At 39.5% G+C, this 14,551-nt stretch overlaps 1 protein-coding gene across 2 annotated transcripts in view; it reads left to right on the forward strand.

Moving 5' to 3' along the window:
* The window catches only part of Mmp2 (Matrix metalloproteinase 2), a 106,640-nt gene that overhangs the window by 29,734 nt on the left and 62,355 nt on the right, over positions 1-14,551 (forward strand). The window contains exon 1 of one of the 2 annotated variants that reach the window (XM_015173998.3): positions 7,834-8,539. The exons of the other annotated variant lie outside the window; for it this stretch is intronic. The gene's annotated coding sequence lies outside the window, so the exon portion shown is untranslated. Of the gene's footprint in view, positions 1-7,833; positions 8,540-14,551 lie in introns of those variants that run through there. 2 annotated transcript variants of the gene reach the window in all.

The following is a 14,551-nucleotide window of genomic DNA, read 5'->3' on the forward strand; positions in this document are numbered from 1 at the left end:
GGAATTTGTATGTTGTGTTTAGAAACTGCGTGCTTAAAAACTAGTTTCATTATAACAAAATCTTGCTTTGATTAAAAAACCATAATTTTGACAACACAAATTGCTTAAATTTGGGTTCAAATCCAGTTCAGCTTTAAGACAAACCAAAACAGAATTGAACAAAAAATTTGACTAAATGCTCTAAAACCATTTTGGACCGCATTGGCTGCATTCTAATGTCATTTGTTGCAGCTGTTGCACTTGCCACAAAAACGCAAAACGAACCCTGGCCGCGACGCGTTGCAAGGCTTAAATCAATTTCGGTTCGACGGGGCACCGAAAGCCAACATGTGGCAAGTGTCGCTGTGCGCGCCGCCCCTGCTGCTGCCCTGCTGCTGCCCCTGCTGCTGCAAACATGCCGCAGCGGCCGCCAATCTGGCAGCTTTGTGCGTTATTTCCGTTTCCGCTCGCCAAAGCCGCGGCCATTGTTTTTATTAATATACATATTTGTTGAAACTTAATTGTTTTGTTTGTTTTTTTTTTGTTTTTGTTTGTTTGGCTCAACGTGTTTATTATAATTAATGCAACAAATGAAGTAAATCATACGCACCAACGATCAAAAGAGCGAAAGAGATAGACTTCCCTCTCTCTCACTCTCTCTCTCTCTCTCTAGAGCGAGATGCAGCGCTGGCTCGTTAAATGCCGCAAACAGAATATGGCAATAGTTTTATATCAAAATTGTTGTTATTGCTGCCGCTTCTGCTGCTGCTGCTGCTGCTGCTGATTTTTCAGCAGTCATTTGCAGTTGCTGCTGCTGCTGCTGCACTTTGTTGCCTGCCTGAATTCGCACCTCCCACTCAAGCAGTTGCTCGCACAGCCCTCATTCCCCCCTTCCCCTCATACCCCGCAACAGCCACTAACCAAGTACGCTCTTCATTTTGGCCCCGTGGCAAGTCTAATGGACGTCATTGGCCATAGTTTTCTGACTTTTTGTATGCTGTCAAGTGCTCGCACTCGAAATTATTATCTGCCATTAATCATGGCTATAATGTTTTGGCTGGCTGCTATAAAATGGAAGTGGACCGAATGGCTACCAACACACAGTGCAGCTCAGCTGACCCTCCTACTCCCGAGCACGCCCCTTTTTACTCTGGCAGCGTAACACCAAGAGAACTTTGGACACTATGGCAGGCATGTCGAGGGTAGCAAGAAATCGTAAGCTCTGATAAATGTGTATTCGCGGATTTCGTGAATTGTCGACGCTTAACTTTGGGATCAAAGCAGTTGATAACTGAGAATGTTAAATGGTTTATTACAATTGCCTCAGCTTGGCTTTTTTCTCGTATTGCCACAACTCGCAAAAGGTCTCCTATGTAGGTGCTTTAGTTTCGATCAGAATTAACAATTATTTATATTTTATTTAAAGAACTTCTTAAACTGCCCGGGCATTTATAATTTTCTGCATCACTTTATTACAGTGACAATTATTTTAACTGCAGGGCATTTTTATTACGACAGTTCTTGTTGGCATTTTTTTTGTTGTTCACCCCCCGCACTTTTCATTTATATATTTATATATATATTTTTTCCCCCCCGCCACGCACGCGTCTGGGTTTGTTTTTTCTTTTTTTTTTTAAGTGTACACAAAGCCACACGCTGGGCGTACAGCAGGGCGCAAAAACCCTAAAAACAGTCCACACAGTCGACGGTCCAAAAGTCCAGACTATGGCCATAAGGTATTGTAAACTATACATAAATAACAAGCTCAATTTAGGCTCATATTAAAATAGAAAATAGAAAATTTTATGCTGAGGCTGGCGAAAAAGGTGAGAGTGGGCGGCGCGGTGCGATGCGGTGCGGTGCGGGTTAAGGCACACCAAAAGTGTGTCAACAATATGTGCATGTGTAGGTGTGTGTACGTGTGTGTTTGTACGGGTGTGTGTGTGTGTGAGTGTGTGCAAAGGATTGTTTATTCTTATATGGCTGGCTGAGCTGACTGTCTGAGAGCCAACACACTCACACAGAGAGACACTCAGACCTGTATTCATATTCATATTCGTATAAAATTTATGACATGGCATATTTCCTTATGCTGGCTAAGGCTTTGCATTTTACATGAATACCGATACGAGGCACATATATCCTTTTGTCTTAACGCCATAGCCATAGAGGCAATCTGATACGGCCCAAGGTGTAGCATTTCAAATTTAATAAACCACCACAGCAAGCTGGCAGCCAAACAACAACAATAACAATCCACCAAAATGAAGAACATTGAAACCACATCTTTTTTCAATGTGTCGAAGACTAAATGCCCTTGCATTAAATAAGTGTGCATATATATAATTATGTTGTTATTTGGAAATAACCGTCCAGGAACTTTGACTATAACATGACTGATAGGCTGAATATAGAATCCACGCAATCTAGCCAATATATTTGATATAGTTGTTCGAACTAATTAAGATTTTCAAACAATTTTGTATAAGGTTATGGATATAAGGAGTAATGTTAAAAGCATATTACTGGGTCTAGAAAAACAGAACAATTGTCCATGCAAAAACTCAATTTGGATCAATTTTTGCTTTAGAGCTATAGAATATAGTAATCCGATGTGGCTCAGATTTGGTTCGTATATAGGGAACATGGTAAAACAAACATTTATAAACGGCAAGTCTTTTTCAGATTAAAACCAAAATTTCAATATGAATAATACACGAATTTGTATTCTATTCTACCTGAGAACTCTAAAGTATTGTGGCTCATTTCTATGAAGACGTCTTGGAGAACTAAATAATTTGTTGTTTATGCAAAACGAACTTTCTGACAGATTATTCCCATACAAACTCCATTAGATACCGATTTTATCAGTCCATTTGCCTAAATTGACATATCTGTGCCGAGTTTTGCCTGCAAGAACATCAGACAGGACAGTATATCGCATATTAGACAAAGGATATTAATACTTGAGTGGCTTTCGAGATATCTTATTCAAGGCGTTGCACATGCTTTGGCATAAATAAAATACCCGCTGCCTGGGGTAAGAACATGTGGCATTAACCTACCGCAAAAATTTCATAAGCCCGGCCACGTTCTATGCGGGCGAAAATGCCTCGTACCCCCCAAAGTGCCCGAATCCATTGAAAACCCATTTAGTAATGCCCTGCTCAGACCTGTGTTCTGGGTTTCAGTTTCTCCGCCCGTCGTTTTCCTTGCTTCCTTTTGCTGTGCGTGTCAATGCAGCAAGCAAAGTTTTTGTGTGCCTGCCCTCTGCCCTTTTTTTTTCGCCACATCAGTCAAAGCACCGCAGCAACAGCACACACACACACACACCAGCACTGACTCACACACATACACACACTCGCACACTCGCTTCGAGTGACTGATGCAATGTTGCATGCTAACGGCTTTGTCGGTGGCAACTTAACACTCACAGCTGCCGTTGTTGCTGCCACTGCCTGGCTGCAGGCTGCTCAATTGCTGGTTGCATCAGTTTTCGGCTCCGGCTGCACTTTTCTCTCTGTGTGTGCTTGTGTGCGTGCTAATTTGGCATCTAATTTTGCAGCATGGACAGCGGCAAATGAGCAACTTTCAACTGATGCCACCTACTGTTGCAACTGGCCGCTGCTGATTTTGCTTTTCTCTTGTACTTGCATTTGCTATCGCAACTGTCAAACCATCAAAATGAGATGACGCAAGCAGCAGAGGCGACAATTGCATTTTGTCACTCAGTCCACCAACAACAGCCACCTAGCCCGACCCCAAAACCCCCTTTCCTCCCGGCCAGGACAACACAACAAGAGCATCATTTTTGTTTTAGCCTAACAAACTTCATTAATGCGCATATGCAGCTCAATTGGCAGCTGTTAAGCGGCGTACAGCTTGTGAGCTGTTAACTAACATTTTCGAGCTATGTTATTGAATAACTAGAATGCACTTAACTTGCTCGTCAATCTGTGAAGCTGGAGGCTGTTTAAGTTGATGCAGCTCACCTATCCTCAATTCGTATCAGTTCACATTAAGTACAGCCTGTGCGTTGTGCTGTTAATTTTTGCATATTTGCATAACAGGCACTCACTGCTGTTAAGTTAAAACTCTTGAAATGTTAAGACAAGGCTAGCACTAAGAAATTATTTGTCTACTTAATTAGTTATCAGCTTGCTTTTAAGTGCTATCAAAGACGCAACAGCTTAACTTGATTATCTCACATGAACGCGCTGTTAGCTAATAAGCGAGCGCTGTTAATTAACAGCTGCTTGGTAATGTGCCGCAATTAAACAACCGATGTTAATCTATTGCATAATTTCACTAATACCATGCGATGCCAATTAATATGTTATCGTAGAACCTTGCATTCAGGACTTGACGCTCAGGCAGCTGGCAGGACTATGAAGCACAATGAGCCAGCTATATTATCTATGTATGTACATAAATACGTGCGTGTATGTGTGTGTAAATACAATATATGTAGGTTGTAACAGCGACGTAATTATGTTTGCTTACGTGGCCAGTGTCGCCAGCAACAACAGCAACAACAGCAACAACAGCAACAACAACAACAGCAACAGCAACAGCAACAAGGATGTCGCCAGTGTGGACAACACCAACAATGTGGCCTGAAATTTGACACTTTCACAGTTGGTCAGTTGATTTGGTCGCTTACTCCGCCATAGCCTGAATGACTCCTCAACCCCACCCGGCCCGTGTCAAGCTTCTGCACCCTCTATACGGCACCCGGCACCCCCTGGCTCTCCTGCTCCCTGCCTGTCTGCATTTCGTTAGATTAATGTCCTGCTCAATCATCAATAGGTTCAGTGTACAGCGCCGTTTTGTTTGTACAGCACTTGTTTATCGGCCCTGGCGCCCGTTTTTGCCCTGGCCTCTTGCTTGGGTTCTTTCCGTTTCGTTTCGCTGTTTTTTATACCCTGTACCCTTTGTAAATGGCTTCAAACGGGTATTCACGCTTTGTGTGAGCTTATGTGACCTGCAGCAGGACGCAACTCTGTATGTACTACGTATTCTTGATTTTGTCGTTGGAAATATTTATTTCCTGAACATTTAAGAAAGATCACACCATAATCACACCGGAGCACATCCGTTTGTGTATGTATTTATGTTAGTTGAAATATGTGTGACGTCAGCGCGGCGCAGGGTACAGGGTATCGCCTGGGGGCGCACTCCCTACTGGAGCTCTCTTTTTTTTTCTTGGTTCCGCTGCTTTTTTTTTTTCTTTTGCTGCGCTTTATTCTATTTATTACGGCTTTCATTTTGGCTTGTGCATTCATCCTTTGCTTTGTTCTTTCGTTTACTTTTAATTCATTTAGGTTTTCTTGTTGTTCATTTTGATTGATGACCACTTTAATTGCGGATATTAAATGACAAGCGAATGGTGGCGCATCCAAGCCCCACTCCCCCTACTCCCCCGCACCAACCCTCTACGCCACACACTATGTCACCTTCTGTTCCTGCGCTGAACTTTAGCATTTTGTGGCTTCATTTTGGCGCTCTAATTTCCAGCTGTTCGGCAGCAAATGGCTCGGCTTTATCGATCTCTGCGTGGGTGGGTTTTTCTTCACTGGATGCACACACAGCACATGTAGCTGCAGCAATTTGTTGAGTTTTCATGCACTTTTTTCCACCCACACACGCACACACACGCACATCGAGTTAATCAAAGTGAAAAACAATTGCCATTTGATGCGCAGCTTGAAGTAGTTTAAGGGAATGATTGTTTTTTTTTCTGAATTCGAAATAGTAATACGTTTTTACAGTGTGCACAGTACAAAAGAATTAAAGAACGATAAGCAACACTGTTCACAAGCAAACAAGAACGCTTCGTTGCTAATTAACAACAAATTCTGATTAAAGAAAGTTCTATTCTTCCAGGCAAAATAGAAAGACATTTATTGAAAACTTACTTTGAGCATTTTTGAATATTTCAAATTGTTTAAAAAAAAGAAAACATTAAAATAAAAATTGTGGCTTAAAGCTTCTTATACTATGCAAGATGTGAAGCATATCTTTTGTACAATAAATATTGTGCTAGGTTTATATTAATTGAAATATGTCAGTTCTTCAAGTTAACATTATTAAAGATATAAAGATTTTGTATTGTTTCTTAAAAGCTAAGATTGTTGTTTGATAAATATTTTAAGAAAATTCGCCATGTTATTCAGATCTTTCTTGATTGAATGAATACTTATAAGCTCTTGTATTGCAGAACTCCTTTCGTTAAGTTAGTTCTTAGGATTTTTATTATTGTAATATGCCTTAGAAATGTTTAAAGTAGCTTACAAGTCAGTTCTCTAAAACTCTTACGAACTTTTCAAATTTTAGAGGCTCAAACTGTTAAAAGCTCAACCACAAAATTTCCATTTACCAGCTTTGCTGCATTAATCAGGTATTCTGGCACGCATAAACACAAACTGCTGTTAATGGGGGAAGAGAATTCCAGAGTTTACGCTATTTTATGCCTTTGATGTGGGCGCTAAATAATGTTGACTTTGCCAGCCAGTTAACGTTCGAGGTTCACAATAATGATGAAGATGATGATGATGTCGTGGACTGAAACGGAAACTGGGCTATAACTACATAATAATTCTAATGAAAAATGTCAAGCTGCAAATTTGATTACTTGCTTTGATTGTCAATTAAAGCACAACAACAAATTTGCACTGGAGAAATCTCGTTAGGTTCCTTGTATATAAATATACTATATGCATCTATATGTGTGTGTGTGTGTGTGTGTGTGTGTGTGTGCTTTATATATATGGCACCGCATTTGATGATGAGCGAATCCTAATTAATTTTGTGCTACACGCATATATTGTTGGGCCTTGCATTAAATGACACAGCAAATCAGTTGGCTCTCTCATTAGGCGGATTAATTGATAAATTGATATTGGCTGGATAGTGCCTGAGGGCGGGGGTTGAGGCGGGAGGAAATTGCTTGTAGCTGGAAGTTATGAACTAAAACTTTACTTAACTGAACTGAACTGATTTTACGACTTGTGTGTGTGTGTGTGTGTGTGTGTGTATAGGTGTGTATTTTGACCACTTGCAGTTCCAAGTTGTTAAAAAGTGTTCTGGGGCGAAAAGAAAAACATCAAATCGAACCCTGTCTGGCTGTCAAATCAAACTTTGATTTGATTTGATGCTTTTTGCCGTGCAACTTTTATGCGAGCTGACATGAAGTTTGGCAACAACAATCAGTTAATGCAATGCTTGTTGGAGAAGAAAACAAAAAATCAAACACCCAACGTGTGTGCGACAGAATATTTGTTTGCAGTGTTGATTAATTGTGTTCGGTTTTTAGTGTCAGCAACGGAGCATGATTAATGCTATATGTGTTGTTATTTGCTGAGGGTTCAAGTGTGACCAAATTGTTAATTGCTGTTAAGCTTTTTAATTTTCATATGTGAGACGACAGTACCCGCACCACTAACAGTTGCAGCAAAAATATTAACAGAACCAATAACAGCAGCAGTTACAGCAAAAAAACATTTACAGCAACAGCATCAATAACATTTACAACAACAACAACAGCAAAGGCTAACAGCAGCAGGTTAAATGCCACAGCGAAAGCATAAAAAAAAACCAAGGCACGAAGCCGAAAGCGTAAACGAAGCCAAAAAACGAACAGCTTTAAGCTAAAGCCGAACGCAACGCAGCCAATTAAGGATGCGCCTGCGCTGTGCACAAAGAGTGCCGCTGCTCTCTCGCCCTCTCACTTACTCATAAGCGCTCTTATAAAGCTTTTTGAAAAGCTTTGGGATCAGAGTAAAGTAGCAGCGCGAAAAAAACGTTCTTATACGTCGCTTGGTTTCATTCAAATACCGCAGCACAGCTGCTCGAGCGCTCAGTTGCTGGCAAGTGGTCGGTGTGAGTGGTTGGTTGCACAGCAGCGGACAGCAAAGCCAACAGCATTGGAGCAGCAGCAGCAACAGCAACAGCAGCAACAACTACAGCAGTTGGTAGTGTGTGGTGGCAATCAAAGTTAAATTGCTGTTAAATTGATATGTGCTGTTGTTGTGGGCGCCGCTGCCAACAACGATCAGCAGCCACAGCAGCGACGACGACGTCAACGACACTCGAATCAGCAACGCATTCAACGTCAACGTAATCCCTGCCACTTGACGAACAACAAGCAGAACTCAGACAACGTGGCCTTTTTTACAATGGGACGCCCGATTAAAAAACAAAAAAAAAAAGAAGAAAATTTACACAAAAAAAAAAGAGGAGAAAAGAAAAGCCAACGCGCTCAAGTGCTCAAGTGTTGGCCAAGTCATTTGTGCGTTCATTGTAGAGGATCCGCTGGCTGAAGGATGACTGTGGCATAAGGAGCGAAAGCAAAGGCAGCTTAGTGCAACGGCATCCTCGCCCTCATATAATGTCTGCTAATATTTGAAGAGTGCACCGCATTAATTGACATGAAAGCCAAAAAGAGGGCGACAACTCAGAAAGAAAGAGAATGAGTAAGAGAAAGAATGAAAAGGAACTGCGGATGCCGAGACTTTGGCTTTTGGTTTGACTTCTAATGAGCGACGCTCTCTATTGCTAGGTAAGTGCCGGCTTAAGCCTAAGACCTGCTGCTGCCTATAAACCTATACATATATGTGTGTTGAGTGTGCGTGTTTGTTTGTGTTCTACGTGTGTGTGTGTGTGTGTATTTTTTAGAGTGTGGGCTTCTGTGATTTGGTGGCGAGGCCAAAGTGATTTATGTGCCAATAAATGCACGAAGCTCTCGCATTAATATTGCATCTACTCTAATACTGCAGCTTTCTCTTTCCCTCTTACTCGCGCTGCCGCGCTAAGCCAGTGCTGGCCAATATTTTATGGCAAATTAGCCTAGCTACGTAATTTAGTGTTGCATACACAACAGGCGCACCGCCTTACCCCCTCGCTGACACTGCCCAGACACTAAATTACATAGCTCTAGTCAACCATATGGCACAAATTATACGACAAATCGTTGTTGCTGTCAATTTGCAAATTAGAGACAGACCCAAACACACACAAACACACACAGACACACACACACATTACACTCTCACACAACCATCAATTGCAAAATTTGTTTGTTTGTTTGGTTTCCTCCCTTCATCTGCCCTTTTTTTATGGGGCCTGGCAATCAGCCATCAATTGTTTAACATATTGCACTTTATTACGGCCATTGGTTAGGGGTATTCCTCACACACGCCCCCAATTTTATTGCCCTGATTTCTCGATTTGTCGGATTTTCAGCAGTTGATCTGTTTGCCATTTTGCGGTCGTTTTGTTTGTTTTTCATATAATTACATGCAATAACATATATATTTGGGTTTTTTGTTTTATCTTTTATCAATTGGCGCGTTAATCAAAGCTTGCAGTCTTCAATTCCAATTTTTTTTTGTTTTTTGTGTATGTATATGTGTAATTTGAATGTTTTTTATCGGGCATGATATGTGCTACATGTAATTAAACATAAACAATGTCCATCAACTGTGCTTTAAAGCACTTTTATATTGATATATTTATATTTAATTTTATATTGATATATATTTATATTTACAAATCTGAAATTATTTAAACAACTCTCACTTGATGATCGTTAAAAAACATATTTTTGTAGTATATAAAAAATAAATTTATGATATTTGGTATAGTTTTTGAGAATAGATAAGGAGAAATCCTTTTTTAAAAAGAATTACTGTCGACAAGTGTTCTTGTCTGTATAAAAGAAATTAAATATTTTATATATCATTGATAATGTTTTATATGTCAATTATAAAATATTATTGCAAATATAAATATACAAAATATTATTAAAATATCGTATATATATTAATAAAAAAGATTTAAATATCATATATATCGGTGCACTCTCAATAGAGTAGAGCGTGTTTAAGCCCTTGATTGCCATGCATTTTCCAAGTATCTTCAACTATTTAGTTTTACATTGGCTAATTAGAATGTTTTGATTCACGAGGGAACAGCGTAAAAATCTAGCTCGTAAACGTTGGCCCAAAACAAAGCTAGTTTTTCAGTCAATTTAAAAGCAGCCATTCGTCTACCTAGCTCAAATATTTTGCTCAAACACTTTCGCTTTCAATGGCGAATTCAATTAGGAACAGAAACAAAAAAGACACACAAAAAGTGAAAAGTGAATAGAATAGAACGAAGTGAAAACGTGGCCCGTAGCGTTAGCTGCTGCTTTTGGCTGGCAAAAATCTTTTTTAATAATATTTAAATGGAATTACTTTTAATTAAGTCCAAAGTCCAAGCACAACCACAAAAGGCTGCAGTACTTAGACGGCGGCGACTACGCAGCCAGCCAAAACCAAAATGTTAACAGTCTCAAATTACCAAGTCGAAACAGAAAAAAAATAAAACAAAAAAATAAAATCAAAATAAGATGCACAAAACTTTTACTGGCCGAAAATTAAATACTCTCGCTGTCTTAGATGATTAAGATAGAAACAGAGAAATTTCATTTTGAGAGGATTTTTCCAGTGTGACTTACATAATATGATATTTCTGATAAGCAACAAAATGCTTGTCAATCATTTTCAAGCACAATAAATCATGATTTTGACGATTTTTGTGAAGCTTTCTTTGAAAATAAGAAAAAAAAGTACTGCATTAACTTAATAAAAGAAGTGTGAGCAAAATATATTGCTCATATTATGACTTATTATGAAGTCATAATTTTACTGACATTTATGCGTTCCTTAAAAATAAGGTGAAAAAAAAAATGGACTGCAACAATTTTAGTAAAGCATATGCTATTTTTCCTGACAAATGGAAAATCATTTCAATTTCAATCAAATATGGAAAGCTTTAAGGAAACTTTCTTTAAAAATCATACAAAAAAAGTCCAGAAACAATTTTAGTAAAATATATGCAATTTTTCTTGAATCATTTTCAAACTGAGCAGAAACTTAAAATTATTTTATTTTTAAATGAATTTTATATGTTATCCATGTTGTTAAGTGAAGAGAAGATGATCTATAATATTAAAAATATTTTCTAAAATATTCTTTTATACTCATATTTTGCGAAAAGCAGCTATGTGATATTGCTATGCTATATATTAGATATCCAGAAATCCTGATCGAATATATATATATACATATATGTATTCTTGTTGTTTTGCAATGCAACCAACAGACTGGCTAAGCCAAGCATACCTCTTGGTAGGGCATGCAAATGAAGCGCAAGGAAGTGATTAAAATTTTACCTAACTAGGCAACTGCTGGTCGCTCGCTTTGGCCCTAAGTTTGCGCCTTTTTCTGTTGCCTTTTTGTAAGGTTTTTGCTTGTTGTTTTTTGTTTTTTTTTTTTTTTTAATAAGTAAGTATTAATTAATGCAAAAATGAAGAACTGGAACTTAAGTAGGGCTTCTGCTGCTGCTGCTGCTTCTTGTTTTACAAATGAGCAGCGCTTTTGCAGTTCTTTATTTTATTTTATTTAATTTTTTTTTGGAAATTTGAGAGCGTGACGCAAATTAAGAACCCGATTGCCGTTCAGGGCGCAAGGAGTTGGCATTCTGGTAGCAACAGCCAACGCTGCTGTCCACTCAAGCGGCAGCAACTTAATGAAAACGAAATTGACACCTGCCTGTCCTCCCTTCCTCCCTGCTCCCAGCCCACCAACAAACTCCTGCTGCGTACCTGTCGCCCTTACCGCTTATAACGTATTGTTTTCGTGTCTTTAGCCTCTTTTTTTTTTGTGTATTTTTGCTGCTGTTGCTGACCGCAGTAAAATTATACGCACGTCTGAAGTTACGTGAAATGTCGATGATGGGGTGACGCGAGTGGGTTTGGGGAGGGGGGGGACACGGCATGTCAATAGTTGAAACACCACACGGCCAGGGCAGCGCCAGGCAGCCCTGTTCCGGTTGTCCCCACGGCAGCGCCTTGTACGCCCGTACACTTCCTGTGCCCGTTGACATTCTGTACGCCATCATTGCACACATCCGTGCATGTGTCTGCGGCCAGTGAAAATGCTCATAAATCTTCTCACATAGTGCGCCAACCCACGGCCCGATTCTCCACGCCCAAGTCTTGTGTGGCGTTATTTCGATTTCAAAATTCAGTGCGTGTGATTGTGTGTGCGTATGTGTGTTTGGTTTTGTTTGGTTGTGCGTGTGGCGACTTTATGTTTTATCTTGCTTTTACGCTTCCGTACTGCTGCTCCAGCTCCAGCTCCAGCTTCAGCTTTGCCTGCAGCCTTTGGCAATGTCCCTGTTAGCCCGTTCCAGTTCTCGGCCAGTGCTCGAATTGTCTCCAGTTATTTCAGTTTGTTGTTTAGCTCATAAATCTGCTTATCTGGTGAGTCGTCGCATTGGCTGCGCACCGCCTAACAGCTCAAAGTTGCCAACGCCTTTTTGTTTTCGATACCCTGTAATCAAAAGGGTTTAGTATTAGCTCTCAGTCGGCTTATAAGTCCACACAAAATAAGCCAATTGTAAGCTGAAGAACAGAAGCTACAAATCTATTGCAGCTGATTTCTGAGCAGAGATACTAAGCGCTCGAGCAGAGACGTTTTTTATAAGTCAACAATTTTATGTACATTTTTGTTTATCTGAGTAATTGCTTATACGTGCCCCGAGCAGGGACGTTCCTTGCCATTTGCTATATTTGTACTATTTTAGATTTAGTAATGGCGCAAAACATAATTTATTATGAATTTGGCACGTCTTAACAGAAATTTAAAACAATGAAATTATATTGATTGTCATGCTTAAGATTATGCTTGGCTTGGCCGAGCAGGAACAACTTCTAATCCAACTAGGAACTTTGCATATCTAACACACTTAAAATGATAACTGCCAAAATTAGAAGATATTCATGAGTAAAATTCGCGAGTAACATTCAGCATCAAAATAACAGTTTATGTGGCGGGCGAGCAGGACATTTTTTATCCAAATGGCATTCGAGCTGGGACAGATCCCTTCTGTATTTCACTAAGCGTATCCCGAATTCGTTGAGCATCGACTGCTGCAGTCCTGGCAGAGTTCAAGTTATGTGTGTGCGTAGGTTTTTTTTCGGTTTGGCTAGATTCGAGTTTCAGATTTTGTGCGGACTCGGCCCAGCTGTGGCGCATTAAAGGATTTTGCCAAAACTTGACCCTATTGCAGTCATGCATAAATTTGTTAGATTTGGCCATTGACAAGAGCAGCAAAACCAAACGAAACCAAAAAACAAACACACACAACAACAAACGGCAAACGGCATAACAATATTGAGCCAAAAATGTTCTGTAACCCAAAATGGTCGAGCGCCTAAAAGTTATAAATATTTTTGGGAATTAATTAAGCTCTTGCACGGCCGACGCCAGCAACAACTGGCCAGCTGGGGTTTTGGGGCGTGCCAACAAAGGGGGGGGGGACAAGTCCTGCTCACCCTTCGTCCCATAGCCAAGAAGTATGTTTGAAATATGCACGAAATGAAATTAGTAGCCAAAAGATAAAAACGTAATGAAATCAAATGCGGCCTAACTGTTTTGAGTTGTTCTTGGATTCTCGCTGGGGAGCAACAACAGCCCAAGAACTAACACAATGCCTTTGCCCAAGTGTGAGGGGCAACGGAGTCTGGCGTCGAGCGCCAAGAAAATTGAAATATGTGCGTCTATAAATGGGTTACAATGGGGTTTACTGAAGCGTAAAGTCAAATGCGCTAATGAAAGATTGCGCAGGCAATGCAAAAGATGATTAACAGAGCAGTTGAGATGATAACCCAAAAACAAAAACAAAAAAAAAAGAATAGGCAGGAAATTGGCAAAAAGAAGTTTGAGCCAAGAAATTAAATTGATAAATTGATAAGTGGAAATGCGAAGAAATTTATGAGAAATGTTTTGTAATTTATGGATTGACAGATGGAATGGGAAAAGGATTAAACATTTCCTAAAACTCAAATGCAAGCTGAAAATATTGTGGGGAAATTAAAATGAACTGTTGAAAAGTGAACTGGGAAATTTGTGAAATAAAATCGTTTGATGTATTATTTTATTTAAGAACTCAGCATTTGATATGAAAACAAAACAGTTGACAAATCATTTTATATAAGAAATTTAAATAAGGAGATTATAAATAATATTACAGATATCAGTTGCAGATAAAAAAGCAATTTTGCTTTGTTCAATTTTTAATTAACATCTTTTACAAGTTTTCTTACAAGGTCTTATAATATGAATAAAAAGATTTTCTCCTATAAGAAACATATTCAACTTGTTGAGAATTGTTTGTAATTTTCGCACAGATACGTTTGTGATTTTAATATCGAATAGAATCGATTGTGAAATGGGAAAATTCTGAATGGCACACACACCAAACTTGGAATGCAGCTTCTTTTATGCAAACAATTTTTAGTTTTTTGAGAAATGTATTGTAATTTACGTGAAAAATGCTTCAAGCTCTTAAAGATACGGCCCCAGTTGACATAAGTTATAGCCCAACGGACGCGGGTCTGTCATTCAGTTTTGATTGCCGTTGCGGCTACATGTTCCAAATTTAACTGCCATTTAAAATGACGGCTTTGCCGCGCCCCGCACTGTTACCCCTCCCCCTGTCTCATCGGCACGGCTTAAAGTCG

This window comes from Drosophila virilis, chromosome 5 (genome assembly GCF_030788295.1).
Source record: "Drosophila virilis strain 15010-1051.87 chromosome 5, Dvir_AGI_RSII-ME, whole genome shotgun sequence".
NCBI lineage: Eukaryota > Metazoa > Arthropoda > Insecta > Diptera > Drosophilidae > Drosophila > Drosophila virilis.